The following is a 26976-nucleotide window of genomic DNA, read 5'->3' as shown; positions in this document are numbered from 1 at the left end:
ATTTAATCATTAGTGATTGATCTCTGCTGTCTTCCACAGCATGTCTTTTTCCTGATACTCTCCCCTCAGCCCCAACCAGTCCCAGCAGAAGACTGCCCCTCCCTGAGCCTGGTTCTGCTGGAGGTTTCTTCCTGTTAAAAGGGAGTTTTTCCTTCCCACTGTCGCCAAGTGCTTGTTCATAGGGGGTCGTTTTGACCGTTGGGGTTTTTCTGTAATTATTGTATGGCTTTTGCCTTGCAATATAAAGCGCCTTGGGGCAACTGTTGTTGTGATTTGGCGCAATATAAATAAAACTGATTTGATTTGATTTAAGTTGCTTCAGGTTAGGCATCTTTGGGACTCGGATCACTGGAGATTTCCAACTGACAGATTTGGTTGGTTCGATATGGTGACTGATGTTTCCCTGTCAAATCTTGTCTTTGAGTCACATGGAGCCAGTGAAAGGAAGGTAGAATGGCTATGATAAAACCTCCTGGTTTTCATCAAAACTCAAGCAGCAGTATTCTGTACCATCTGTAGGCATGTCATACTTTTATGTGGCAATCCAGAAAATACATTACAATAGTCAATTCTGGAAGGCAAAGGCTGAATTAAAATGTGGAAAATGTTAAACAAATCCTCCTGAAGTACATTTCCATCAGTGCAATAACTTACTGGCATCAGGTCAAACTCACCACACTACTACTTTATTTCAGCAGTGCTGTTTTAACATTTATTGTTAATTTTTCTTTACAGACATGCAGACGTTGTTGGTGATTAAAGAAGAAGAAATTCTCCCTGAAAACCAGGAATGGAATCTGAGTGTTGAACAGGAGGACATTAAAGAAGAAGAGAAGCTGTGGATAAGTCAGGAGGGAGAGCAGCTTCAGCAGCTGAAGGAGGCAGATCTCACCAAGTTTGCTTTCACTGCCGTCCCTGTGAAGAGTGACGATGATGAAAATCCAGAGTCATTACAGCTTCATCAAAAACAAAGTGATGAGAGCACAGAGGCTGAACCTGTAGCCAGCAGCTCATCTGTACACAGAACACTGACAGCAGAAGCCGATGGAGAGGACGATGGAGGACCACAACCAGCCAGCAACTCAGGTCCAAACAGTTATTTACAACCAGATTCTGGAAGTGAGACTGATGACAGTTTTGACTGGGATCAGATCAGGGAACTTCAGTCACGTTTTAACTGTCGAAAAAATTCAGGCAACACAGATCAGAAACAATCTAATTGCTTTAAATATGGAAAAGCATCTGGTCACATAAACAACTCAGAGCAACAGAAAGGGAGGCAAGCACGCAGAAAACCATTTAGCTGTTCTGAACGGAGTAAAAGACAGAAACAGAAGGACACTCTGAACAAACACATTAGAATTCAGACAGGGCAAAAAACATTTGTCTGTTCTGAGTGTGGTAAAACATTTGGACAAAAGAGCACCCTGAACACACACATGATAATTCATACAGGGCAAAAGGCATTTGTCTGTTCTGAGTGTGGTAAAAGATTTAGACTAAAGGGCACCCTGAACACACACATGATAATTCATACAGGGCATAAAGCATTTGTCTGTTCTGAGTGTGGTCAAAGATTTGGACAAAAGAGCACTCTGAACACACACATGATAATTCATACAGGTCAAAAAGCATTTGTCTGTTCTGAGTGTGGTAAAAGATTTGGACAAAAGAGCAACCTGAATACACACATGATAATTCATACAGGGCAAAAGGCATTTGTCTGTTCTGAGTGTGGTCAAAGATTTGGCCAAAAGAGCAACATGAACACACACATGATAATTCATACAGGGCAAAAGGCATTTGTCTGTTTTGAGTGTGGTCAAAGATTTGGACGAAAAAGCATTCTAAACAAACACATGATGATTCATAAAAGGCAAAAAAGACATACCAAGAGGGCAACTCGCCACCCAAAGTCACAACTTTGTCACACAAAAACACTTCTCTGAAGTGGGAATACAAGTAATGCAACACGAGATTGAGCAAATGGTCAGGGATGGCATCTGCCCTCTGACACAACCCATTGTACCACCTAGAATTGACTGTCCTCAGAAAACATGCATCCAACAAAAAATACCAGACCAAACCAGCCTCTCGCACCAAAGAAGAAGTAGGAGTCAAACACAACCCCAACACAATAGGTGTCAACCACCACACCAACAAAAAAGGAATCAGCCCCCCCCCCACAAAAAAAGGAGTCATTCACCAGCTCATCCACAAAACAATAGACAGGTGCACCCAGAACCAGAGCAGTGGGAATTAAGAGAAATTGGTAAATAAGATTGAGGAAACAAGGAGAATGGTCATGAAAGACCATCCAAAACTGACTAAATTAATTGAGAATAAAAATGTCAAAAGTATACTACAGAAAGTTAACCTGGGATTGGCTAAACTGGTCCCAGAAGGAACCACATTGATAGATTTAAACTGTGTAAATTATGGAGCGGCGTGGTACATACAAAGTAAATTAGCCCCACATGATTTGGAGAGAAAAGGAACCACAATTAAGAAAAAGAATACCGTGCCAGGATGGAAAAGACATTATTACAACAACAACAAAAAAATCAGCTGTCTAAGAGCAGAGATCTCCCAAATGGCAACATTTTTGGGAGGCCAAAACCATAAAAAGAACCTCTTTTAAAAAGTAAATTGCATTAAAAGAAAATACAATGTTGAAGATAAACAGCTGGGTGGGAGGTAGAGGCTGACTTTTTTTTCGGGAATCCCATGGGTCACATATTCCCATGGGATGCGAGTCAACGTTGCTATTTATCACATGATTGGGAAGGTACGGGATTAAAAGTTCACAGGAGCAGACGGGAGCGGGAACCAAGGTTTTAGGCAGCCATTATTTGGGCGGTCAATTTTCAAGAAAGACGCCGAAAAAATAGCCGGCAGTTTTGCGCCGTCTAAAATTAGGACTGGGTCTGATCGCTGCAGCCGTCTGTCCGTCTGTCTGTCTGTCTGTGTGTGAGTCGGCTGGCTGCGAGCAGGGAGCGGGGGTGTGAGCGGCTTCAGTCAGTGCAAAGTGAGCGCGCGCTGAGCACAGAGAGAAAACAACACAAACTAAACTGTGGCTCTGTCTATTTCTCTCTGGAGTGTTCTGACAGTACGTCCTGTTTACATCATGTGCACATGTCGGTGACATACTGAATTTATGAGATGAAATAAATGGTCAAAATTACTTAAAAATGAGAATAAAGGAATGAACGGAATAAAAATCACACACGTGTTAAAAAACCTGATGTGGAGAAACTCTGCAGTGATGTTCAGAAGCAGAAATCACATAAAGCAGCTGAGAACTCTGAACTAATTAACAGGTTGATATTTTCCAAAGATATTTATTTTAGAGGGCTTAATGCAGTTGTTTTATGTTCAAGCACAAAGTGTGACTGAGGAGGAGAAAAAAAAGAGGAAATGAACTCTAGTCAGAATTAAAATACAAGCTGCTGAGTTATTTTTCAAAGTTATCAGGCTGCAGCTCTGCATTTCATTTATTTCAAAGTAAGTTACCACTTATTACACTCAACAAAAATATAAACGCAACACTTTTGGTTTTGCTCCCATTTTGTATGAGATGAACTCAAAGATCTAAAACTTTTTCCACATACACAATATCACCATTTCCCTCAAATATTGTTCACAAACCAGTCTAAATCTGTGATAGTGAGCACTTCTTTGCTGAGATAATCCATCCCACCTCACAGGTGTGCCATACCAAGATGCTGATTAGACACCATAATTAGTGCACAGGTGTGCCTTAGACTGCCCACAATAAAAGGCCACTCTGAAAGGTGCAGTTTTGTTTTATTGGGGGGGGGGGATACCAGTCAGTATCTAGTGTGACCACCATTTGCCTCATACAGTGCAACACATCTCTTTCGCATAGAGTTGATCAGGTTGTCAATTGTGGCCTGTGGAATGTTGGTCCACTCCTCTTCAATGGCTGTGCGAAGTTGCTGGATATTGGCAGGAACTGGTACACGCTGTTGTATACGCCGGTCCAGAGCATCCCAAACATGCTGAATGAGTGACATGTCCGTTGAGTATGCCGGCCATGCAAGAACTGGGACATTTTCAGCTTCCAAGAATTGTGTACAGATCCTTGCAACATGGGGCCGTGCATTATCCTGCTGCAACATGAGGTGATGTTCTTGGATGTATGGCACAACAATGGGCCTCAGGATCTCGTCACAGTATCTCTGTGCATTCAAAATGCCATCAATAAAATGCACCTGTGTTCTTCGTCCATAACAGACGCCTGCCCATACCATAACCCCACCGCCACCATGGGCCACTCGATCCACAACATTGACATCAGAAAACCGCTCACCCACACGACGCCACATGCTGTCTGCCATCTGCCCTGGACAGTGTGAACCGGGATTCATCCCTGAAGAGAACACCTCTCCAACGTGCCAAACACCAGCGAATGTGAGCATTTACCCACTCAAGTCGGTTACGACGACAAACTTGAGTCAGGTCGAGACCCCGATGAGGACGATGAGCATGCAGATGAGCTTCCCTGAGACGGTTTCTGACAGTTTGTGCAGAAATTCTTTGGTTATGCAAACCGATTGTTTCAGCAGCTGTCCGAGTGGCTGGTCTCAGACGATCTTGGAGGTGAACATGCTGGCAGTCTAAGGCACACCTGTGCACTAATCATGGTGTCTAATCAGCATCTTGATATGGCACACCTGTGAGGTGGGATGGATTATCTCAGCAAAGGAGAAGTGCTCACTATCACAGATTTAGACTGGTTTGTGAACAATATTTGAGGGAAATGGTGATATTGTGTATGTGGAAAAAGTTTTAGATCGTTGAGTTCATCTCATACAAAATGGGAACAAAACCAAAAGTGTTGCGTTTATATTTTTGTTGAGTGTATTTTCAAAAATCATGAGTCAAATCAGTCTGCATTGTTCAGTTTTTCCTGCACGTTTGTGTATTTTTTTTTTCCTTCATAAGAGTTTGGCATTTGCATTTGTTCTACAAAGTCTGAAAAAACAATAAAATGTTAACACTTTTCTTTATAGCAGTTCTTGAATTTCAGAAATGCAACAGAAACAACCACAAATCAGAAAAAGTTGGTTCTGTATGTAAAATGAAGATAAAAATAAAAATCTTCCACTAATCCCAGTTTCTCCACTCACACCCACAGAAGCCAAAAGTTCTTCCAGAGTTGTCTTGGTGGCTTCCCTCACTTGTCTTCTTCCAGCATGGACATTTAGTTTTTGAGAACTGCCTACCTGACACAGATTTACCATAAAGTACCACACTGTTTGTATTTCTGAATGATTGATATAAATGAAGTCTAAGAAATATTCAGTGACTTGGAAATGTTCATGTATTCATCCTCTGACATTTCTCAAGAAAACTGAATGTAAAAATTATTAATTAATTCTTATATTTAGAATAAACTGTCCTGTCCCAACCTTTTCTTAATTGGAAAATGGTGCAGGCCTTAAATGTAGGAATGGATATATATATTAACAAAAAAAATAAAAATAAAGCTGACCTCACAAAACATGAAATATGTTGGTTTCGTACAGTCTGCAGTTACAGAAATAGAAGTTTAAGTAAATGTTGGGATCATTACGTGTCCACCACATTTTTGAAAAACTGTAAGACCACAGGCTGTGCATTATTTATGTTTTGTGTCTTTTAGTGACTTTTTTTTTTTTTTGGATTAAGGCAATAAGTGCCTCCCTGTATTACCACAGATGAAGTGTCCCTGTTGCCATTGACACCTTTATGATGTCAAATCTTGCGCTTAATTACGTTCTCGCTGGGGAGGCCGAGATTTCGTTGTCAGTGTAAACAAGCGTTTGCGGCAACTTGTTTGCAACATTGCGTCTATGGAGGTGAGTTCAACCAAAATATGTTTTTAGGTGTTTAAGATAATCGTGAGTCTTTAATGTGAGTTTTATTAAAAAAAAAAAAAAACAAAAAAAAAAACCAATACAATGTGTTGCTGTTAGGGTTGTGTGTCGGGTATCTTTTTTGGGTATCCTTAAGAAATGATTCGATCCATCGACATCAATAGCCTTTTTGCTTATCGATTCCCTTATCTGTCCTTCAGAGTGGCCGTTATTTTTGAGGTGTTTGTCATGAAAATGGTCATATCTCCATATTGATTACAGACCCTGCAGCTGGTCTGTAAATAAGCATTTCTGCAGCGCTCCTTTGCTTTGAACCTTGACCCAATGAAGAAGTGCTTCGATCTAAGATTTGTTTTATTTCCCTTTGTCTTAATTTTTCCCCGCTAAAACCCTAAAGAGCATATGTCTGTGAGTAATATTTACCTTTTTTATGTGAAACCGACCTGTTATGGTCTTCTGAAACAGTTCATAGATGTATTATGTAACTTAAAAACGGGGCCGATGCTAACGCGTGAGCATATCTATGGCATTTTCAATGTTAAAATTAGCATTAAGCCGAGCCATTATCAAGCCTCCCTCCCCAGCACGCAAAGGATTCTGGGATACTCTAGAACTGTCTATCTTCTGAAATAAAACTGCAGAACACTAAAATTAAAAGAAGGGGAAAAAATGGGAGCGGTACAGGAGCCGAGGTCATTCTGAATGGGAGTGGGAGTCTGGCTGAACATCAAGCCTTAGTGAAAGCTTTGGCTGTACAGATGAGGAGCAAAGACAAGAAAATACAAGCAAAACAGATAAACAATTTGCAAAAAACCCCAGGCCAGTGTACAGGAAGTTGGCAAACAACACAATAGAAGTACAACGGCCACCCGAGAGAGAAGTTGAAAAATTCTGGAGACCACTCTTTGAAGACCCAAAACAACACCAAGAGGCAGAGTGGATTGAAAAAATAAAACAGAAAAACAAAGACAAACAGCAAATGCCAGCAGTTGTAATCACTGAAGAGGAAATCAGAAAGAAAATGAGTGAATACAGGAACTTCAAATTTTTGGTTGAAAAGACTGACAGCATCGCACCACTATTATACCGTAACTTTCACAAAAATATTGAACAGAGAAGAGAACACACCAGACTGGCTAACGACTGGGAAAACACGCCTACTTCCAAAGACCGAGGAAACACAGCTTCCCAAGAAGTACAGACCCATCTGCTGCCTAACAACAACGTACAAATGACTGACAGGAATCAGAGCTGATACCATTTATGAACATCTGGACACTGGTGGCTACCTGGAAAATGAACAGAAAGGTTGTTTCAGAAAAAGATTACGAGCTAAAGACCAGTTACTGATAGATAAAGCTATCCTGGAGAACTGCAAAAAAGGAGGAGAAACCTCAGCATGGCTTGGATTGACTACAAAAAGGCATTTGACAGTGTACCACACTCCTGGATCATGAGGTGCTTAGAACTCTACAACATCAATGAGGAAATAAGATCTTCAAGTGGAACACCACCATCACCCTCAATCACACAGAGGGGCAAATAATAATCCCAGACATACACTCAACAAAAATATAAACGCAACACTTTTGGTTTTGCTCCCATTTTGTATGAGATGAACTCAAAGATCTAAAACTTTTTCCACATACACAATATCACCATTTCCCTCAAATATTGTTCACAAACCAGTCTAAATCTGTGATAGTGAGCACTTCTCCTTTGCTGAGATAATCCATCCCACCTCACAGGTGTGCCATATCAAGATGCTGATTAGACACCATGATTAGTGCACAGGTGTGCCTTAGACTGCCCACAATAAAAGGCCACTCTGAAAGGTGCAGTTTTATCACACAGCACAATGCCACAGATGTCGCAAGATTTGAGGGAGCGTGCAATTGGCATGCTGACAGTAGGAATGTCAACCAGAGCTGTTGCTCGTGTATTGAATGTTCATTTCTCTACCATAAGCCATCTCCAAAGGCGTTTCAGAGGATTTGGCAGTACATCCAACCAGCCTCACAACTGCAGACCACGTGTAACCACACCAGCCCAGGACCTCCACATCCAGCATGTTCACCTCCAAGATCGTCTGAGACCAGCCACTCGGACAGCTGCTGAAACAATCGGTTTGCATAACCAAAGAATTTCTGCACAAACTGTCAGAAACCGTCTCAGGGAAGCTCATCTGTCGTCCTCATCGGGGTCTCGACCTGACTCCAGTTGGTCGTCGTAACCGACTTGAGTGGGCAAATGCTCACATTCGCTGGCATTTGGCACGTTGGAGAGGTGTTCTCTTCACGGATGATGCGAAGGAGATGTGTTGCACTGCATGAGGCAAATGGTGGTCACACCAGATACTGACTGGTATCCCCCCCCCCAGTAAAACAAAACTGCACCTTTCAGAGTGGCTTTTTATTGTGGGCAGTCTAAGGCACACCTGTGCACTAATCATGGTGTCTAATCAGCATCTTGGTATGGCACACCTGTGAGGTGGGATGGATTATCTCAGCAAAGAACTGCTCACTATCACAGATTTCGACTGGTTTGTGAACAATATTTGAGGGAAATGGTGATATTGTGTATGTGGAAAAAGTTTTAGATCTTTGAGTTCATCTCATACAAAATGGGAGCAAAACCAAAAGTGTTGCGTTTATATTTTTGTTGAGTATATGAATTCAGAGAGGGATATTTCAGGGAGACAGACTCTCACAACTTTTATTCTGCTTAACCATAGACCTGCTTAGCAAGATCCTGAAGGAGCATGACATCGGGTATGACTTAAGTAGAGGCAGAGGAAGGAAAACTCTAAAACCTGTGAACCATCTGCTGTTCATGGATGATTTAAAAGTCTTTGCCGACTCATGGAAACAGTCCATACGAGAGTTCTCCAAAGACACTTGTATGGAATTTGGACTGGATAAATGCTCTAAATGCACAATCAAAAAAGGTAAAAAGAAAGCAGCAGAAAACATATACAGTGAGGAAAATAAGTATTTGAACACCCTGCGGTTTTGCAAGTTCTCCCACTTAGAAATCATGGAGGAGTCTGAAATGTTCATCTTAAGTGCATGTCCACTGTGAGAGACATAATCTAAAAAAAAAAAAAAAAATCTGGAAATCACAATGTATGATTTTTTTAAATAATTTATTTGTGTTACTGCTGCAAATAAGTATTTGAACACCTGTGAAAATCAATGTTAATATTTGGTACAGTAGCCTTTGTTTGCAATTAGAGAGGTCAAACGTTTCCTGTAGTTTCTCACCAGGTTTGCACACACTGCAGCAGGGATTTTGGCCCATTCCTCCAAACAGATCTCTAGATCAGCCAGGTTACTGGGCTGTCGCTGAGAAACAGAGTTTGAGCTCCCTCCAAAGATATTCTATTGGGTTTAGGTCTGGAGACTGGCTAGGCCACTCCAGAACCTTGATATGCTTCTTACGGAGCCACTCCTGGGTTATCCTGGCTGTGTGCTTCAGGTCATTGTCATGTTGGAAGACCCATCCACAACCCATCTTCAAAGCTGTAACTGAGGGAAGGAGGTTGTTCCCCAAAATCTCACAATACATGGCCCAGGTCATCCTCTCCTTAATACAGTAAAGTCGTCCTGTCCCATGTGCAGAAAAACACCCCCAAAGCATGATGCTTCCACCACACCCATGCTTCACAGTAGGGACAGTGTTTTTGGGATGGTACTCAGCATTCTTCTTCCTCCAAACACGGCGAGTGGAATTAAGACCAAAAAGTTCTATTTTGGTCTCATCTGACCACATAACTTACTCACATGACTCCTCTGGATCATCCGAATGGTCATGGGCAAACTTAAGACGGGCCTGGACGTGTGCCGATTTAAGCAGGGGAACCTTCTGTGTCATGCCTGATTTTAACCCATGACGTCTTAGTGTATTACCCACATTAACCTTGGAAACAGTGGTGCCAGCTCTCTTCAGGTCATTGACCAGCTCCTCCCGTGCAGTTCTGGGCTGATTCCTCACCTTTCTTAGGATCATTGATACGCCACGAGGTGGGATCTTGCATGGAGCCCCAGTCAGAGGGAGATTGACAGTCGTGTTTAGCTTCTTCCATTTTCTAATAATTGCTCCAACAGTTGATGTTTTTTCACCAAGCTGCTTGGCAATTGCCCCGTAGCCCTTTCCAGCCTTGTGGAGGTCTACAATTTTGTCTCTGGTGTCTTTGGACAGCTCTTTGGTCTTAGCCATGTTAGAAGTGGTGTCTTACTGATTGTGTGGGGTGGACAGATGTCTTTATGCAACTAACGACCTCAGATAGGTGCTTATAATTTGGAATAAGTGGAGTGGAGGTGGACTTTTTAGAGGCGGACTAACAGGTCTTTGAGGGCCAGAATTTCTGCTGATTGGCAGGTGTTGAAATACTTATTTGCAGCAGTAACATGCAAATAAATTATTAAATCATACATTGTGATTTCTGGATTTTTTTTTTTTTTAGATTATGTCTCTCACAGTGGACATGCACCTAAGAAGAAAATTTCAGACCCCTCCATGATTTCTAAGTGGGAGAACCTGCAAAATCGCAGGGTGTTCAAATACTTATTTTCCTCACTGTAGTTGGATGAAGGGAGCTACATTGAATATTTGGCTGATGCAAATAAAAGGTTCAACCAGCTTAGAAATCATTCCACTGTTAGAAACTTAAGTCATATAAATAATAAGAAATTTATTTGGAAAGGTTTATAAAAAATAAAACTCTACCACACTAAAAGCACAATCCAACATAAAAACCTGAAATTCACAGAGACAGAAACAAAAGTCAGCTATCTCTCTGCCGTTCCTCCGGTGCCCAGCTACACTATAAAGGAGGGAGATCGTCTCAGCACCACACAAAGCATGAAAAAACCAACACACAGAAAGAGGAAGTGGCCAAATTTCTTTCCTTCACTAAGCTGTAAGTAGGCATTGTATCCAGCACTCACTGTATCTCAGCACTCCCACAGTCCTCAGCGCTGTGGTGGCCCGGCTCCGATGCACCGCCTGTCCTCACCACGTGCCGTTCATCAGCCCAGGTAGTGAGCTGTCACCATCTTTCTGCTCTGGCCACACGCCCACACCAAGCTCCTGTTTCCTCCAACAATTAGGCCTGCTCCATCTACTCTCCAGTGCTCCTGCCATTGTTGCTTCTGCTGCCGTAAGCTCACTGCCCCTCTGTCTTTTTCCGCACCTTCTACTGCGTCTTCTCTTATCTTGCACACCTGTGCGTCTCCCCGATAAACGGTGTCCTCGTGCAGCCTAAGCAGTCCCAGCTGAGTCAGTTACAATCCCTAATTAAAAGTCCATGCTCAAATCAGTCAGCTAGAAAAACACTAGTTAAAATGACAAAACATTGAAGTAAGATTAAATAATCAAAAGAATAAAAAAAGAAACCTTGACATAGACTACACATACAAATATTTGGGAATTAAGCAAAATGTTACAATCGAGCACAAGAAAATGAGAAAGAAAACAACATAAGAATACCCATACCGCTTAAAAAAGATCTGCAAAACAGAGTTGACACCAAAGAACAAGATCACAGCCATAAACCAGTTTGCAATACCAGTGGTGACCTATGGGTTTGGCATAGTAGACTGCAGCGTGAGCTTAATAAATTGGACACAAAAACCAGGAAGATGCTCACCCTCCACAAAGTCACGTACAGAAATCAGTGCATGGACAGAATGTATCTCCCTCACAGAGAAGGCGGTCTGGGTCTTACTGAAATCAACCAGGCCTACAGAGCATCGATAAGTATTGGACAGTACTTAACGAGCTCTGATAAAGAAATCATGAAAAGGTCGCACAACACCATGACAAGACCTTATCCGAACAGACCTCAGTCATCAAATAGGCAAAAAACGTTGGCAGAGAACTCTTAAAAGAGAGAGAAAGCAACAATCTGACACCTGCAACAAAACTCGCAAGACAAACCAGAGAACAATACAGCAAAAGAGAAGAAAACATCAAGTGGACAATGGAAACAGCACAAAACGGCTGGACGATTCCAAGAAGAACTTGAACAAAGCTGGATCAATGCAGTGGCTGAAAAATGGAGAACTTGGTTTGATGAAGAGTCCTGATTGGAGCACAAGATCAGGGACTTCTAACAAATGGCTTAAAAAATGGTAGGGATCTCATAAATGACAAATGCCAATTCTGTCATACAGCTGTTGAGTGTAAAACATCAAACGCCAGCATGCGAGATCCCCATGGCAGACGTTCATTATACATCCTGACACAACAAGATCTGTCAATATATCCACTGGAAAGTATGCAAGGAACTGGGCTCGACATAGCCATTTGCCCGCTGGCCCAGCGCCAATTTGGCCCACTTTTGGGCCAGTACAATCTATTAAATGATGGCCCGCTCGGGCAACTACAAAAATACACAAAATTCTATTTATTTTACCATATTTTGCTGTGGCAAAGTCGAATTTCTTCACATTTCCGTGTCATTGAACTTCACCGAGTCCTCCATGTTTGTTTTGTTCTTCTTCTTTATTTGTTTTGGTCTGGTGGTACGGACCACATCTTGCATCGGGTATCATTAAGAAATGATACAATCCACCGATATTAATAGTCTTTTTGCTTAATGATTCCTTTAGTGGTCCTACAGAGTGGCCATTGTTTTTGAGGGTCTTTGTCATTTCTCTACATTGACTGCAGACCCTGCAGTGGGTCTGTAATCACCCGCTTCTGCAGAGCGACTGCACTTTGAAGCGTAAACCAATGAAGTAATGGTTCGATCCGCTGGGTCGTTGGACTTTATCTTAACTTTCCCCGCTAAAACCCTAAAGAGCATATGCCTGTAATATATACCCTTTTATGTTAACCGACCTGTTATGTCTTCTGAAACAGTTGATAATTGTATTTTATAACTTAAAAACGGGACAGATGCTAACGCGTTTGTATGTCTATGACATTTTCAATGTTAAAGTTAGCATTAGCTGTTGGCATTTCAGCACGTTTGTGTGCATTTGTTTTCTGTATAATAATAAATGGCTCAGTGCTTGTTGTCGTAAAAGAGACAAATGTATTAAAAATTGTAATATTTAATTGATTTTTATTTATATATTAATAATAATAATAGTAACAACAGCAATAATAGCAATAATACTCTTCAGAAGCGGCAAGTCCGCTTCTTAACTCCTCTCAAAGCCATTAAAATATGTCAATTGTGACAGAGTCACTTTTGTGCAGATTAAAGTCGCTAAGTGGGGTCTTGTCTTGTGGCAGTCAAGAAATGAGAATTGTCCTCCGTTCCATTGGCACAGTTCCAAACGCTGCGCGGATCTCTGCTGAGACAGAGTACAGTCGGAATTAATAACTTCCAAATGAATTGCCGCTTTAAATAAAATGACTGTTGTGGCTGGCGTGCCTGGCTGGCTTTTGTTGGTCTTCTGTTTCTGTCTTTTGGTTTTCCTTCCAGGTGGTGCGCGTTTAGGACTGAGTGGCTGTGTGGCTGAGTTTTCAGGACCTCACCCTAATCACCTGAGGCTGATCAGGTGCGGCTCGTCAGGACTCACAGCTGTGGTGCATCTACACGGATTGGAACATGGTGGCATTTAAGTCTGGAGTACACAGTGTGTATCTCACCATCTCATCATCAGTGGATGCAGAGAACGTCCAGGTTTGATGCATGGTCTGTGAAAGAGGAGGGGGTGAGGTCTCACGCTCGTCAGCACACTTCCTGAGGTACGTTAGGTTTTGTGACTAACATTTGTACAGTCAGTAAATGTGGTGTCCCTCACACCTTATTGTATTGAGCTGTTATGTTAGTCGTTTTAATCAGCTTCCACTGCAGTTGAGTTATGTGAACTGGCTGTTCCATGCCTGCAGGGAGGGAAGCTGATTAGTAATTAAGCCAGGAAGTGTTTGCTGTTTGTACACCTTTGAGCGGTCTCTCTGTGTGTTGAGTGTGGACTCACATGATGATTTCTTCTTTCACAGACTCGGTTTGTCGCGGCCACCTGGGGGGTGTCGGCGGGGTCCTTGGGTCCGAACTGTTTCTGGCTCTGGACCGTTTGTGCAGCTGGGAGCGCACCATATATCCACCTCGCAGACCGCGCACTCATTTGTTGTATTAGCACGTCACTGTTATGTTTATTAAACTTTGTTATCCTTTGTACCGTGCTCTGCTTATTTTATACTGGGTCCTTCAAACGCTGGTCGGTTCTCCGGGCTGCGTCCGACACATAACAATGACACCTCTTTCCAAACACTGTAATACAGAAAATAAACTACAATCGACTAAAACGTTTTTTTTTTTTTTCCCCCAAATGAGACGTCCTGCATTCTTTATGAATTAAACTGATGCTGACTTGAAGCAAGAGCTCAGCTCAGATTGGAAAGACATTCATGCCAATAATGTCTGAAAGGAAATGCTTTTGACAAAAACTACAGATTTTGTTTAATTCTATTTATGTTCAGAGATCAAGGATCTACCATGTAGAGTTTATTTATTCCAGAGTTTAAGGATCCAGTGACCAGTTTCATATTTATTACTTTAAGACTAAATAAAATGTTGTTGACATACAAAACCTTTAAAGCCTACTTTAGTACATAGAAAATTCACAAGCGGTATCGATAGGGAATTGATAAGCAGAATTGATAATTGTATCGATATTGATAAAATATCCATCCCTTGTATCCTTGTATCCCTTGTATCAATATCCATCCCTTACCACACTCCATGCTCCCGCAGAATCTCACGCATATTGAAATGTATGTTGTCGAAGTGTGGAGTGTGCGTTGGCCGTTCCGTCACAGATCTTCAGCAATGTTTGTTAGCACTCCTTATATGCGCGGGAAGCTGCAGGAAACGAAGGCGAACAAGACACAAATCTAACAGAATGCTACATTCACCCAAACCCGGACAACAACCAGGAAAGAGTTTTGTTAAAGGATTGGCCAGAAGAGGAAGCTTAGTGAGGATGAGTTAAGGGAGAGAGAGGTTATATGAAAGAAACAGAGGAAGAGAGGTTTTGTCCGACCTGGCCATAGAAATGGCCGTGGCTTGGTCATGACCAAGAGAAGAATGAAGTTTTCTGCCAAATCTGCAGGGCCTATCTGTTGTATGCTGACAAGTAAGTAAAGTATATGCTGGTCCTGGTAGACCCTGGCTGTTTTAAAGCTAGTTTAAAGTCTAACCAGCTTGCCTTTGTGGAAACCTCACAGTGACAACATGAGCAAAGGAGCCAAGCATAATTTTTTTTTTTTTTTACATCTATAACTCCAATCCAGACAAGGCATACTTTTAAATTTTTATATGGACCTACATCTGTATTTTACATTTCTGACTGTGAGTTAGCCAACTCTGAGGGTTTGCTTAAAAATGCCCTCTAAATTTCATGGGAGTCACTTTGTTTTTTTATACTTGAGAATGCCCTCTGATACGATTTTTTGATTTCATGGTTCATAGACTATTTTATGTTTTTTCTGGATTGGTTTATATTATATAGGCAGTTTTATTTGCAGGATTTCAAGGTGGAATATCATGAACTCTCACGTGCAAAACCATGGGCCAGTGCTCCTATACTGTGGGCCACTAGCTAAAACTTCTACTGGCCCTGTGGGGCAAATTGGTTTATGTCAAGCCCTGAAGGAACTGGAGATGGAAGTAAAGGAAAGCGTCTGGGAGCATGAGCCAGCACCAGTCTCATCCAACGGAAAAGTAACTGTCTTTTACGACAAAGAGAGTCCAGCAGGAAGACATATTGGTATCAGGTGCAATAAAACCTGATATTGCCATCTGGAACAAGCAAGAAAACAGCCAAAATCATCGACGTGACAGTCATCAATGACTATGGCCTGAATCGAGCTGAAAGGGGAAAGATCACGAAATATCAAGACCTGAAAAAAGACCTACAAACAACATGGTCATTGAAAGACATCATTATCATCCCAGTGTGGTGGGGGCAACAAGGCCTTATGAAGAAGAACCTGAAGAAATACCTTGAGCCATTCCCCGGTCACCCAAGCGCACACAAAGTGCAGTTGTCTGCAATTAAGGGAACAATCACCATCTTGAAGAGAGCCCTCAGATAGGATGCCAGCTATGTTAGGATAACTATAGAGCCAAGGATGTAACTTTAGACCCCGGGTCTGGGGCCCACTGCATTATATTAAAAAGAAATCAAAGATAAATGAAAAACAAAGTCTAAAGGAAAACGTCTGGGAGTATGAGCCAACACCAGTCTCGTCCAATGGAAAAGTAACTGTCTTCTACAACAAAAAGATCCCAGCAGGAAGACATATCGAAGGAGGTGCAATCAAACCTGAGAGAGAGAGAGAGAGTTGCCTCAAAGGCGCTTCACACAAGTAAAGTCTAACCTTACTAACCCCCCGAGCAGCAGGGTAAGGAAAAGCTCCCATGAGGAAGAAACCCTCAAGCAGACCAGACTCAAAGGGGGACCCTCTGCCTTCGGGCCATGCTACAGACATAAAGAACAATTCACAAAACGAATATACAGGAAATGCTGTTGGTGCACAGAAAAAAAAAAGCTGCAGCTTAAACAGGGATAAAAACACAATCAGGCATCCAGAAAGACAAGAATACAGTATAATTTGCCAGCATTAAACAAAAAGAAAAAACAGGAAATTACTAAGGTGATCCCGGCCACTAGCCCTAAGCTCACTAGAAGATCCAGAATTTAGGTAAAGTTGAGGCCGCGGCATGCTCCCGTTTCCTAATAAATGAATTAAGTGTAAACAGATCTTGTTGTTTCGGGATGTATAATGTCCGTCTGCTATAAGGATCTGGCATGCTGATGTTAGATGGTTCACACTTTCAACAGCTGTATGACAGAATCGGCATTTGTCATTTTGTGAGATCTCTGCCAATTTTTTTGAAGCCATTTGTTAGAAGTCCCTGATCTTGTGCTCCAATCAGAATTCTTTCTCCATCAAAACCAAGTCTCCATTTCTCTACAATATTGTGTGAGAAATGGGTTCATAAAGATGATAAGAAAAAACGTCATAAAATTCTTTCCACATGCAAAGCATTTTGCGATGACATTCCCGGGCTCCGTAAAATGCCTGTTTTTACAAATAAAAAAATGGATATTTTACAAAAAGCACATGTATCTGTAAACACCAACACACGTCACATTAACGTGTTGGTTTACATAATGAATGACTGAACCAATCAGTGTTTAGCAGAGGCACATTTTACCCAGAATCCTTTGCAATCTGTCTGTTTGTTACAAAACCTCAGAATTAGTGCATTATTCAACATTAAAAGATATGTTATATTTTAACTTTGTACAAATAACAGAATTGACATTAATGGTTATTCTATTCTATGGCTTTATTTTCCAAGACCGCTGTCTGACCGGAGCATTATGATTGGTAGAGAGCTGCGTTTTGTGGCTGCTCTCAGCGTGTGTCTATGATGGAAGCCATGTAGTAAACAACAGTTTCCAGTAGTGGGCAAATGTTCAAAGACAGAAGTGTGGGCTCATTGTTTAGGTCTGTTATAGCTTTTGATGCTACCAGAAGCGATTGTTCCTCCCTTCCTGTTAAAAGGGAGTTTTTCCTTCCCATTGTCGCCAAGTGCTTGCTCACAGGGGGTCGTTTTGACCGTTGGGGTTTTTCCGTAATTATTGTATGACTGCCTTACAATATAAAGCGCCTTGGGGCTACTGTTTGTGTGATTTGGTGCTCTATAAATACAAATTGATTTGATTTGATTGTGGTGTTAATACTCAAATTCAATTATTAGTAGTTGCAAATGTACCCGGGACAATACTGGAATTTATTGTTGTCGGTAGGGTTGCCAACTCTCTGAAACAATAAATAAGGGACACCTCATGGCAGGGCGACCGGCCCATAGAAATATAGACTAGAATGGACATTGCGCCTCTATCTATTAGCGTCCTCAGGACAGGAAGGCGCCATTACTAAGGGTGGAAATGTGCAGCTCATCAATATAAACTGACCGCTTTTTTTTTGCACTAGCGTCCACTATTTCTTAATGGATTTTAATAAATGTAGGCTTGTTTTCAAAGCCCAAAGGCACCTATGCATGTGTGGGTTAAAAAAAAAAAAACCTTTTATGTAAATGCAGAAATTTGGGGAAATTAGGACAACTGTGCTGCTTTTCTCGCTCTATTGTCGCTATTTGTTAACAGGTTTTAATAAAGTCGGCTTGTTTTAAAGCCTTTCATTGCTCTTTCTAATGAAACCCATACAGTGTCTAGGTAGAAAAAAATGTTTTATGTAAAGTGTGGAAAATTGTGGAAATATTCCATTCGTTCATTTACTGTGATTTTTTTCCTGTCATCATATTCTCGATGGCTTTTTATAAATGAAGCCTTGTAAGTTGTATTCATGCTAATTAAAGGTCTAACGAACCCATACATGTCTGGATAAAAAAAATCCTTATGTATTAAATATTAATCTGAAGTATGCCTTGACATTGTGCTCATTTATCTTGCTGCTTTTCCACTGTAATATTACTGCTAGACTTTTAATGACAACATATATATGATTTTTACTACATTTTATTACAAGTAGATATAAAGCCATTCAGAATTTATGACTTTTGACCCTCAGTCAGGGTAAATAGTACCTCCTCCATCCCCTCCAACCACACTGTTCAAATTTAAATGCCTCCTGTGACCACATGTACATATCATATTAAACAACAGCTGCAAGTATAATATAGACATAAATATATTTCAAACATTTTTGTTTACCGCATGTGAACGCAGCTTAATGAAAAGAACTTATGGCGTTGGTTATAGTCTCAGTATATTGACATTAAATTGCGGCATAACGACTTTAAAATAGACATTTGTTTTACATAATTACATTAAGGCTCTTGTACAGTTAATTTTAGTATTGGAGAATTTGTTTTTGTGGTTCGTGCAGTTGATGATGAAGCACTGGCTGCCTTTTTTTCTCCTCATATCGCTTCTGTTTAACAGGATCATGGTCTCTCTCCACGCCGCTAGTCACGTGACGTCCATTCCAGTCTCTATTTCCATGGACCGGCCAACTGACCTTTGCCTTCACCCTTCCCAGCGTGTGTGTGAAACGATTTTAACCATTTGACTATTGACTTGACCCTGAATTTAAGTAGATGCACACATGCATTTGTTATGATATGAACATGCGGAAAACAAATTATTATTTAGCAATTTATTTTAGTGCAAAATAAATTTTCACTTACAATTTCAATATGAGCATCCTGGCCTGCTTCAAAGTATAAAAAAAAATATGTCCTTAAAAATAAATCTTTCTCTATCGTGTTATTGTTATAAAAGTGTATAAATTAACAAAATATATATATATAATCCAAAACAATGTAACAGTGAAAATCTGAAAAAGTAAACAATACTTACAATACTTATAGCTGTTGTCGCGCACCTTTTCCACCCAGCCATTTTCCTTTTCCCATTTGCCCATGTATTTTTGCTTCTTTTTTGTTTTGTTTTTTCGAGGAGGAGTAACGACGTTACAGACTTTGCTGTTCGTAGGCATGTCTGCAATGCCAGTGTCGGTGTCTGTGTCGGTATCAGCCATGCTGCTATGGTCGTCCGACGACCGTCGTCGGCTCATGATTCTCGTCCGGGATCTTCTTGCGAGCAGATGTCCCTCGACCAATGAGATAAGAGTGATTCTGTATCGTCAACTTGTGTCTGTCAGCTCATTGGTGAAGAGCAGGAGAAAGGCTGGGATCAAATTTACCGTAAGTTTCCATATAAAGCGCCAGTCAATTCCATTGACATTTTACAGACTTTTTGATTCTCACAGAAATACGGGACAAAGTGTGTCCCGTTTCAGGTCAATACGGAACGCACACTTTTATTTCCAAATAAGGGACGATTCCGTTTTTCAAGGGACGGTTGGCAACCCTAGTTATCGGTTATCTGCAACTTCCAATACATTTTTTGGGTGGTTTAATGGAGCGATCACTGACAGAGTGGGCGTGGAGTCCTCTGACATGATGTTCGTTGCATCCTTTAATGGTTTCAGTGCTTTGGCCATTTCCTCAGCATGGAGATGTCAGTTTCACTGAGTGTGCAGATGTTACCTGAAGTTACACCTTTTCTCACCTGAGGAGAGCAGCACAGATTGCAGGCTGCTGCTCTAAAAATCTTTCGACCATCTCGTAAGCACTGTTCCATCTTGTTGCTATGTCAGTTTTCATCCTGTGTGCTAGTAATTACAGAAGTTTCTGTTTCTGGAAAAAGCCAGTGATTCATCTTATCTTCCCAAGAAGTCGTGACACAGTTAAGCTTCAGTGCTCGCTGAGCAGCCAGGTTTAACGTGTGTAAAACACGTGATATGTGTTAAATTATCAAGCTGCACAGCAGCCAGCATATTTGCAGTGTTATCTGTAACTATAACGACATCTGTGATTGTTAGTTTCCATTCATCTGCCACACTGTGGAACATCAAATTCACATTGGTGGCTGTGTGGCTTTCGTGCATCACTCGTGTTTGTAACACACGCGACTCAATCTGCCAGGTGCCGGTGATAAAATGAGCCGTGGAAGTGACGAAGGAGTGCGTTGCACTGGAAGTCCATGCATCACAGGTAAGCGCTACTCTGTGGGCTTTGGCCAAGGTTTCCTCAACTTTAACTTTTGTAAAGTTTCTGTGAAAAAACTGAAAAAACTGACGTGACGGTATGACGTATTTAGGCTCAATCATATGCAGCATCAATCTAAAGCCTTCGTTCTCCACAGCACTGTAGGGGCAAAGGTCTTTCAAAATGAACATGCGATGGATTTACTTATCCACTTTGCTCGTTCAGAGTTGGCTGGCAGTTTAATGAAGTGATGGAGTGTGCGCTGGTCAGTAGCTGGCAGAGACTGCTGTGCCGCGTTTTTTAGCTCCGGGTGATGGCGTAGCATGTGGGCTCGAGGATTTGAAGTGTTCCCGAAGTACTTGACTTTCATTTTGCCGATTTTTGCACACTACATAAGTCATGTCAGACTCCTTCTTACGCGGCAAATAATAAAATCTGAAATGCGCCCAAACATTTGCCTTCAGTGAAGAGGGTGATGGCTGAATTAGCTCTTCGTCCGCCATGCTAAGTTGCAGCTCACAAATGTTTGAAGCACGCCGGACCCGCCCCTAGCGGGGACGCTGCAGTACGGAGGTCGTTGCCTGACAAATGTTTAAAAAATGCTTTTTAAAATTCGATTCTTGGACATTTTGGATCGATTCTGAATCTTAATAAGAATTGCAATTTGGATGTGAATCAATTTTTTCCAGCACCCCTACCATCTGCCCTTTACAAAATAAGATTCTTCACAATTCTCTGAAAGCTTTTCATTATAGTAATCGCTAACACTGCATTTAATCTATTATTAGACTCAATTGGCTTCGCTCAAAATGTAAATGAGTCCACCCACCACTTTAATCATACTTTAGATCTTGTTTTGACTTATGGTATGGAAATTGAAGACTTAACAGTATTCCCTGAAAACCCCTTCTGTCTGATCATTTCTTAATAACATTTACATTTACTTTAATGGACTACCCAGCAGTGGGGAATAAGTTTCATTACGGTAGAAGTCTTTCGGAAAGCGCTGTAACTAGGTTTAAGGATATAATTCCTTCTTTATGTTCTCCAATGCCATATACCAACACAGTGCAGAGTAGCTACCTAAACTCTGTGAGTGAGATAGATTCTTGTCAATAGTTTTACATCCTCATTGAGCACAACTTTGGATGCTGTAGCTCCTCTGAAAAGAGAGCCTTAAATCAGAAGTGCCTGACTCCGTGGTATAACTCAAAACTCGCAGCTTAAAGCAGATAACCCGTAAGTTGGAGAGGAAATGGCATCACACTAATTTAGAAGATCTTCACTTAGCCTGGAAAAAGAGTCTGTTGCTCTATAAAAAAGCCCTCCGTAAAGCTAGGACATCTTACTACTCATCACTAATTGAAGAAAATAAGAACAACCCCAGGTTTCTTTTCAGCACTGTAGCCAGGCTGACAGAGTCAGAGCTCTATTGAGCCGAGTATTCCTTTAACTTTAACTAGTAATGACTTCATGACTTTCTTTGCTAATAAAATTTTAACTATTAGAGAAAAAATTACTCATGACATATCGTTATCTTTGGCTGCTTTCAGTAATGCTGGTATTTGGTTAGACTCCTTTTCTCCGATTGTTCTGTCTGAGTTATTTTCATTAGTCACTTCCTCCAAACAATCAACATGTCTATTAGACCCCATTCCTACCAAGCTGCTCAAGGAAGCCCTACCATTAATGCTTCGATCTTAAATATGATCAATCTATTTTTATTAGTTGGCTATGTACCACAGGCTTTTAAGGTGGCAGTAATTAAACCATTACTTAAAAAGCCATCACTTGACCCAGCTATCTTAGCTAATTATAGGCCAATCTCCAACCTTCCTTTTCTCTCATAAATTCTTGAAAGGGTAGTTGTAAAGCAGCTAACTGATCATCTGCAGAGGAATGGTCTATTTGAAGAGTTTCAGTCAGGTTTTAGAATTCATCATAGTACAGAAACAGCATTAGTGAAGGTTACAAATGATCTTATGGCCTCAGACAGTGGACTCTCTGTGCTTGTCCTGTTAGACCTCAGTGCTGCTTTTGATACTGTTGACCATAAAATTTTATTACAGAGATTAGAGCATGCCATAGGTATTAAAGGCACTGCGCTGCGGTGGTTTGAATCATATTTATCTAATAGATTACAATTTGTTCATGTAAATGGGGAGGCTTCTTCAGAGACTAAGGTTAATTATGGAGTTCCACAAGGTTCTGTGCTAGGACCAATTTTATTCACTTTGTACATGCTTCCCTTAGGCAGTATTATTAGAAAGCATTGCTTAAATTTTCATTGTTACGCAGATGATACCCAGCTTTATCTATCCATGAAGCCAGAGGACACACACCAGTTAGTTAAACTGCGGGAATGTCTTACAGACATAAAGACATGGATGACCTCTAATTTCCTGCTTTTAAATTCAGATAAAACTGAAGTTATTGTACTTGGCCCCACAAATCTTAGAAACATGGTGTCTAACCAGATCCTTACTCTGGATGGACATTACCCTGACCTCTAGTAATACGTGAGACATCTTGGAGTCATTTTTGATCAGGATATGTCCTTCAATGCGCATATTAAGCAAATATGTAGGACTGCTTTTTTACATTTGCGAAATTCTCTAAAATTAGAAAGGTCTTGTCTCAGAGTGATGCTTGAAAAACTAAATTCATGCATTTATTTCCTCTAGGCTGGACTATTGTAATTCGTTATTATCAGGTTTGGCCTAAAGTTCCTGAAAAGCCTTCAGTTAATTCCAAAATGCTGCAGCTAGAGTACTGATGGGGACTAGGAGAGAGCATATTTCACCATATTGGCCTCTCTTCATTGGCTTCCTGTTAATTCTAGAATAGAATTTAAAAATTCTTCTTATTACTTATAAGGTTTTGAATAATCAGGTCCCATCTTATCTTAGGGACCTCTTAGTACCATATCACCCCAATAGAGCGCTTCGCTCTCAGACTGCAGGCTTACTTGTAGTTGCTAGGGGTTTTTAGAGTAGAATGGGAGGCGAGCCTTCAGCTTTTCAGGCTCCTCTCCTGTGGAACCAGCTTCCAATTACGGATCAGGGAGACAGACCACCCTCTCTACTTTAAGATTAGGCTTAAAACTTCCTTTTGCTAAAGCTTATAGTTAGGGCTGGATCAGGTGACCCTGAACCATCCTTAGCTATGCTGCTATAGACCTTAGGACTGCTGGGGGGTTTCCCATGATGCATGAGTGTTTCTTCTCTTTTTGCTTTGTATGCACCACTCTGCATTTAATCATTAGTGATTGATCTCTGCTGTCTTCCACAGCATGTCTTTTTCCTGATACTCTCCCCTCAGCCCCAACCAGTCCCAGCAGAAGACTGCCCCTCCCTGAGCCTGGTTCTGCTGGAGGTTTCTTCCTGTTAAAAGGGAGTTTTTCCTTCCCACTGTCGCCAAGTGCTTGTTCATAGGGGGTCGTTTTGACCGTTGGGGTTTTTCTGTAATTATTGTATGGCTTTTGCCTTGCAATATAAAGCGCCTTGGGGCAACTGTTGTTGTGATTTGGCGCAATATAAATAAAACTGATTTGATTTGATTTAAGTTGCTTCAGGTTAGGCATCTTTGGGACTCGGATCACTGGAGATTTCCAACTGACAGATTTGGTTGGTTCGATATGGTGACTGATGTTTCCCTGTCAAATCTTGTCTTTGAGTCACATGGAGCCAGTGAAAGGGGTAGAATGGCTATGATAAAACCTCCTGGTTTTCATCAAAACTCAAGCAGCAGTATTCTGTACCATCTGTAGGCATGTCATACTTTTATGTGGCAATCCAGAAAATACATTACAATAGTCAATTCTGGAAGGCAAAGGCTGAATTAAAATGTGGAAAATGTTAAACAAATCCTCCTGAAGTACATTTCCATCAGTGCAATAACTTACTGGCATCAGGTCAAACTCACCACACTACTACTTTATTTCAGCAGTGCTGTTTTAACATTTATTGTTAATTTTTCTTTACAGACATGCAGACGTTGTTGGTGATTAAAGAAGAAGAAATTCTCCCTGAAAACCAGGAATGGAATCTGAGTGTTGAACAGGAGGACATTAAAGAGAAGAGAAGCTGTGGATAAGTCAGGAGTGGAGAGCAGCTTCAGCAGCTGAGAGGCAGATCTCACCAAGTTTGCTTTCACTACTGCCGTCCCTGTGAAGAGTGACTATGATGAAAATCCAGAGTCATTACAGCTTCATCAAAAACAAAGTGATGAGAGCACAGAGGCTGAACCTGTAGCCAGCAGCTCATCTGTGACACAGAACACTGACAGCAGAGCCGTGGAGAGGACGATGGAGGACCACAACCAGCCAGCAACTCAGGTCCAAACAGTTATTTACAACCGATTCTGGAAGTGAGACTGATGACAGTTTTGACTGGGATCAGATCATGGACTTCAGTCAGCGTTTTAACTGTCGAAAAAATTCAGGGCAACACAGGATCAGAACAGATCTAATTGCTTTAAATATGGAAAAAGCATCTGGTCACATAAACAACTCAGAGCACAGAAAGGGAGGCAAGCACGCAGAAAACCATTTAGCTGTTCTGAACGGAGTAAAAGACAGAAAACAGAGGGACACTCTGAACAAACCATTAGAATTCAGACAGGGCAAAAAACATTTGTCTGTTCTGAGTGTGGTAAAACAATTGGACAAAAGAGCACCCTGAACACACACTGATAATTCATACGGGCAAAAAGGCATTTGTCTGTTCTGAGTGTGGTAAAAGATTTAGACTAAAGGGCACCCTGAACACACACATGATAATCATACAGGGCATAAAGCTTTGTCTGTTCTGAGTGTGGTTCAAAGATTGGACAAAAGAGCACTCTGAACACACACATGCTAATTCATACAGGTCAAAAAGCATTTGTCTGTTCTGAGTGTGGTAAAAGATTTGGACAAAGAGCAACCTGAATACACCCATGATAATTCATACAGGGCAAAAGGCATGTGTCTGTTCTGAGTGTGGTCAAAGATTTGGCCAAAAGAGCAACATGAACACAACATGATATTCATACAGGGCAAAAAGTCATTTGTCTGTTTTGAGGTGGGTCAAAGATTTGGACGAAAAAGCATTCTAAACAAACACATGATGATCATAAAAGGCAAAAAAGACATACCAAGAGGGCAACTCGCCACCCAAAGTCACAACTTTGTCACACAAAAACACTTCTCTGAAGTGGGAATACAAGTAATGCAACACGAGATTGAGCAAATGGTCAGGGATGGCATCTGCCCTCTGACACAACCCATTGTACCACCTAGATTGACTGTCCTCAGAAAACATGCATCCAACAAAAATACCAGACCAAACCAGCCTCTCGCACCAAAGAAGAAGTAGGAGTCAAACACAACCCAACACAATAGGTTGTCAACCACCACACCAACAAAAAAGGAAGTCAGCCCCCCCCCCACAAAAAAAGGAGTCATTCACCAGCTCATCCACAAAACAATAGACAGGTGCACCCGAACCAGAGCAGTGGGAATTAAGAGAAATTGGTAAATAAGATTGAGGAAACAAGGAGAATGGTCATGAAATACCATCCAAAACTGACTAAATTAATTGAGAATAACAATGTCAAAAGTATACTACAGAAAGTTAACCTGGGATTGGCTAAACTGGTCCCAGAAGGAACCACATTGATAGATTTAAACTGTGTAAATTATGGAGCGGCGTGGTACATACAAAGTAAATTATGCCCCACATGATTTGGAGAGAAAAGGAACCACAATTAAGAAAAAGAATACCGTGCCAGGATGGAGAAAGACATTATTACAACAACAACAAAAAAAATCAGCTGTCTAAGAGCAGAGTCTCCCAAATGGCAACATTTTTGGGGAGGCCAAAACCATAAAAAGAACCTCTTTAAAAAGTAAATTGCATTAAAAAGAAAATACAATGTTGAAGATAAACAGCTGGGTGGGAGGTAGAGGCTGACTTTTTTTCGGGAATCCCATGGGTCACATATTCCCATGGGATGCGAGTCAACGTTGCTATTATCACATGATTGGGAAGGTACGGGATTAAAGTTCACAGGAGCGACGGGAGCGGGAACCAAGGTTTTAGGCAGCCATTATTTGGGCGGTCAATTTTCAAGAAAGACGCCGAAAAAAATAGCCGCAGTTTTGCGCCGTCTAAAATTAGGACTGGGTCTGATCGCTGCAGCCGTCTGTCCGTCTGTCTGTCTGTCTGTGTGTGAGTCGGCTGGCTGCGAGCAGGGAGCGGGGTGTGAGCGCTTCAGTCAGTGCAAAGTGGAGCGCTGCGCTGAGCACAGAGAGAAAACAACACAAACTAAACGGTGGCTCTGTCTATTTCTCTCTGGAGTGTCTGACAGTACGTCCTGTTACATCATGTGCACATGTCGGTGACATACTGAATTTATGAGATGAAATAAATGGTCAAAATTACTTAAAAATGAGAATAAAGGAATGAACGAATAAAAATCACACACGTGTTAAAAACCTGATGTGGAGAAACTCTGCAGTGATGTTCAGAAGCAGAAATCACATAAAGCACTGAGAACTCTGAA

At 41.2% G+C, this 26976-nt stretch overlaps 1 long non-coding RNA gene across 1 annotated transcript; it reads left to right on the top strand.

Moving 5' to 3' along the window:
- The first annotated feature begins 1545 nt into the window (after positions 1 to 1545).
- Positions 1546 to 25248, top strand: LOC117505665. Its single transcript, XR_004559203.1, has 2 exons — positions 1546 to 1623; positions 25053 to 25248. It is a non-coding gene; the product is annotated as an uncharacterized LOC117505665 (long non-coding RNA).
- Positions 25249 to 26976: the final 1728 nt, after the last annotated feature.

The sequence above is a fragment of the Thalassophryne amazonica genome, unplaced genomic scaffold (genome assembly GCF_902500255.1).
Source record: "Thalassophryne amazonica unplaced genomic scaffold, fThaAma1.1, whole genome shotgun sequence".
Classification (NCBI taxonomy): domain Eukaryota; kingdom Metazoa; phylum Chordata; class Actinopteri; order Batrachoidiformes; family Batrachoididae; genus Thalassophryne; species Thalassophryne amazonica.
The sequence above is the reverse complement of the archived record's forward strand: the minus strand, read 5'-3'. Positions and strand labels throughout refer to the sequence as shown.